This window comes from Podarcis liolepis, assembly GCF_965112155.1.
Source record: "Podarcis liolepis genome assembly, chromosome: 1".
In the NCBI taxonomy this organism is placed as follows: domain Eukaryota; kingdom Metazoa; phylum Chordata; class Lepidosauria; order Squamata; family Lacertidae; genus Podarcis; species Podarcis liolepis.
The window spans coordinates 93,675,991-93,680,578 of record NC_139554.1 but is presented as its reverse complement, the minus strand read 5'-3'; the positions used below and the strand labels follow the sequence as shown (position 1 = coordinate 93,680,578).

At 42.6% G+C, this 4,588-nt stretch overlaps 1 long non-coding RNA gene across 1 annotated transcript; it reads right to left on the bottom strand.

Annotated features, from left to right (window-relative positions):
- Positions 1-651: 651 nt before the first annotated feature.
- LOC310697280 lies at positions 652-2,648 on the bottom strand. The gene is made up of 2 exons (XR_014520990.1): positions 2,529-2,648; positions 652-1,231 (listed from the first exon to the last, which is right to left on the bottom strand). It is a non-coding gene; the product is annotated as an uncharacterized lncRNA (long non-coding RNA).
- Between the last annotated feature and the right edge of the window lie 1,940 nt (positions 2,649-4,588).

The window sequence follows — 4,588 nt, the reverse complement described above, 5'->3', positions numbered from 1 at the left end:
CAGATAAAGTAGGGCGCAGAGAGGGACTGGTTTTAATTGCAAAGAGGCAAACAGATAAAGGAGGGTGGTCCCTCCTCCCTCCTGTGAGGCTGGCGGCCACATTCAACAGGTGTCATGGTCTGACCACCTGTTTTGAATGACATTTGGGAGTGAAAGATGTTACATGGTTAAATTGCAACCAGCCCCAGGACTTTGTGGTGAAGGGCAAATTATAGCTACCTACAAATTAAGGAATTTGTATTCATTAAGTTAGTATAAGCCACTTTGTGAAGGCTCAGCTTCAGGGGAGAATCTACTATGCTGCTTCAGGGCCTCTAATCCTGGAGGAACCCCAGAAGCACTGCTTAAAAATGTGGGGAGTAGTAGACCCAATTTGAGCCTAACAACTCAAAACTATTATTATTATTATTATTATTATTATTATTATTATTATTATTATTATTCTATTTCAACAATCCTAAAGTTTCAGGGTCACTAGCACAGATGTTGTAAAGGTATGGTGATCTGTTGTGGAACAAACCCACTGAAGAAGATAACAGTGGTTACCTAGACCTAGTTTCTGTCTAGGGGCCCCCATAACAGTTCAAGCTTCAGGGTTCCCAAAATGTGGGTCCACCACTGCCCAGCTTAACTAATTGACTGAGGAAAGTCTTCTCATTTGATATTGTTTATTTTCAGACATGCTCAGACCTGCTGAAACAAAGCAAGCCATGTTAGGCACCGGGCAGTTGCTAGTCCACAGAAAATTACACAAAGGAAGTCTAATACTGCTGCACAAAATGAGGACGATGTGTAGCAAAATGAGAGCCCCAATCATGCTCAAAAGTTGTTCATATAGATCAAAGATCTTCGAGGTGGTGGCAGCTGCTTGTAGCAAATGGCTGTGTCTTACAGCTTTGGTCTCACACTTCTGGGACAGAATTCGCCGACCAATTCAGTACCTCGGCTATTGTGCAAATGTTTTTCTTCTTCTTTTCCCCCAACTTTTGCATTTTTTTACCCATCGGTAGATTTTCAGCACCACCTAGTTGCCAGATGTTATATTTTGCTATTTTTCTGTGACTTTCCCGTATCCCTCTCTCTGGATCTCCACAAGATGGGTGTGTTATGGCAGCTATCATTGCTAGGCAGTTCAGCCATGTGTCAAAGGCTGCTTTTCCCTTTCCCCTGGGCTGGTGGGAAAGACTGAGCCTGGAGGCCATTTCAGACAGTGCCTACATGGTGGTTATACCTGAGAAGGGAAACAGAAAACACAGATCACCTGGATCATATCTGGGAAAGAAATTGGAAGCATTGATTACTCATGGAGAGGCATTTCCCAGCAGCATGGAACTGAGCTGGGCAAAAGACCATTGAGATTTGATCCAGGAAACAGATCCTAGGGCTGGTTTTGGCTGCACCTTTGATTATTCTTAAGCAGGTAAAATTCATTAGACAGATATTGATGTAAAAAGGTCCCTGGCAAGAGACACTTAGAATCTAAATTTTGACAGAGCAGGAAACAAAGGAAGAAAGTGAGGGATGTAAATGGTATGTTAGCTACCAAACAATAGGAGCAAATGCAAATACCTGCACTTCAGTTTAATAATAATAATAATAATAATAATAATAATAATAATAATAATACTATTTGTACCCAGCCTATCTGTCTAGGCTGCCTCAGCCACTTTGGGGGGCTTCCAACAGATAATAAAAATAATAAAACACCAAACATTAAAAAACTTCCCTATACAGGTCTGCCTTCAGTTGTCTTCTAAAAGTTGTATAGTTATTTTTCTCCTTCACATGTGATAGGAGAGTGTTCTGCAGGGCAGGTGCCACTACCGAAAAGGCCCTCTACCTGGTTGCCTGTAACTTCACTTCTCGCAGTGAGGGAACCACCAGAAGGCCCTCGGAGGACGACCTCAATGTCCAGGCTGAATGATGGGGGTGGAGATGCTCCTGAGAAGATAAGTCCACTTTACATAACCAAAGAGTCCTGGGTGTACTACTTTAAATGCCTGTCAACACATCTCCCATGATCACATTTATAACAGTCAGTCGTAAACCAGTTTGTGCTTGGATTGCTCCATCCACCACTGATAAGACCACTTCATTGGACAAAAACTGCTGGCATTAAGTCCTGTTCATAGCTCACTCTTCCCTTATAAGAGCTATCTCACATTGTGGTGTGTAACATATTCAACCCTGTGATCTGAAGGTTCGCACTCTCAATGATGGCTCACAGAAGAGCTGACACATCCAATTAATGTAACGTCCTCTTTGAAGAACCATGTTTTTGGCATGAAAGATCCTCCAGCCGGACTATTTATACCTTAGAAGGCACACAAGCTGCACAACGTGTCTGTGGTTTCGCTTTATTTATTTATTACCACCCCCCACCCCCGTGATTCATATTGTCTTTTGTGTGATGGTGCTAATTATTTTGAAAGCATCCCAAGGACTGTCACTCCACTTTTGTTGACAGCGAATGTGGAAAATTAATTTGAATGGAGCAGCCGAAGATAACAACTTCATCTCCAAATTACTGCTGACTGATTCTGTATTGCCAGATCTAGCAAGTTCACTTCCTTGTCATGTCGCTGAAGAACGTAACACTTTATGGTGAGAGTCGGGCGCAAACCTCTTTCTGAGGACCGTTAGTTGAGCATTCTGAACATTCCTCTTGTAAGCCACTCACAGAAGTCCATGTTGGCAATTCCACAGGCAGGAGCGGCCAATGGGGATGAGCGATGCTGAGCACCTGGCCTCCCGACTCCAGTGCCACTGCAGTTTGGGGGCAAGCAGGAATGGGGGCAAGGCAGCAGGGGGGTAGGCACTGTACAGATCTCTGGCAGAGCAAATCCAGAACTCCTTTCACTCCTTTTGTTTTGTCATTTTTTTTATCAGCAAATTTAACAAGAAGCAAAAGGGGGGAGGGGAGACGAAATAAAAATCAAAGGAAAAAGAGAGGGAGAGAAGAGCAGGGGAAATGATACATTATATTATTGCTAATAATAATAAACCACAATCAGTTCATATTACAGATACAGTGGCTATCAGCACAAAAATCTCAAATTAAACATCAGTTAAGACCAGCCCTCCGGATATCCAAATAGATATCTACACTAAATTGATGTGTATATGTAATATATTCAAACGTCGCTAGGACAAACCACTGTGTAACAGACATTGGGTATTTATTCTTTCAGGCTGAAAGTATAACTCTTTCAAGCTGCCTGTTCTCCTATGAGTTTTATTGATATCTAACTGCTACCAGAGTATTTATATCAATCACACTAAAGATACAATTTGTGTTCCATTATATTATGAACGGTGCCCATTTTTCTGCCATCAGGGCTGCTGGTGTAAATCTATGCCTGTAATGAATTTCGTTACATTCGGCCACATTCACAACACACATTTAAAGCACTATGGTACCACTTTAAATATTCATGGCTCCCCCGAACCATTTTGGGAGTTGTAATTTCTTAAGGGTGCTGAGAGTCATTAAGAGACCCCTGTTCCCCTTCCAGAGCTACAATTCCCACAATTCCCTGTGAAGAGGGATTGTTATAGCATTCAGGGAACTGGGAATATGATTTGCCTACCAACTCTCAGCACCCTTAAGAAACTACAGTTCCCAGAATTTGGAAAAGCCATGACTGTTTAAAGTGGCGTCATAGTGCTTTAAATGCATGATGTGAATGGGGCCTTATTCTTGTTGGCCCCATATAATACTTTAAATATAATACTTCAAAGAGCCTAAGAAGAGTTATGCTGGATGATACCAAAGACCTATCGAATTCTGCATCTGATTTCCCACAGAGACCAACCAGATGCCTCAGGGAAATCCCAAGAGTTCCCTCTTCCCGGTGCTATTTTCCAGCAGGAGAATTTTTTGAATTGGTGTGTTTATTTCCTCCCTTCTTCATTTGTGAAGCTATTCTGAACAAGGTTGTTTTTAATAATAAATGTAATAATAATAATAATAATAATAATAATAATAATAATAATAATATCTAGATCCTTGACATTCACTCCTTCCATCCCATCTCTCCACTAGACCCCTCTGCCAGCAGAAACGCTGCTTGATAAAAAAAATTACTTCTTAGGCCTCAACAACAGTCAGAACACATTATTGTTCCACGTGAGCCACAGCAGCGACGGCAAAAGCCCGCTTTATTCCCTACAGACTGGCCTGCTCCTGCCGCTGCCATCCGTCGCCATCAAGCCAACAGTAACTCCAGCCGGCATTAAACACTGCCAGCGGGAGTGGATTTGTTCCCTCCGCCTCTTGTCTCCATGGGCAAGGACAACATGCTACCAGTACGGACGCTACTACCGCTGTCAATTCAGTTGATTGGAGTGTCAGACTAAACGCCCGTTTGCCGCCAGAGCTTGCCTGATTATAGAAATAAAGGATGATGCTGTGTCTCCTTTAAGGGAGAAGGAAAGTATATAGGAAGCTGCCCGAGTCAGACCGTTAGTCCATCAAGCTCTGCATTGTCCACACTGACAATGCCGCTCCCCCAATAAGAACATAAGAAGAGCCCTTTTCATAGTCTCATTGCTGAGCTGCAATAGGCAGAGCTCAGCAGAGTGGGAG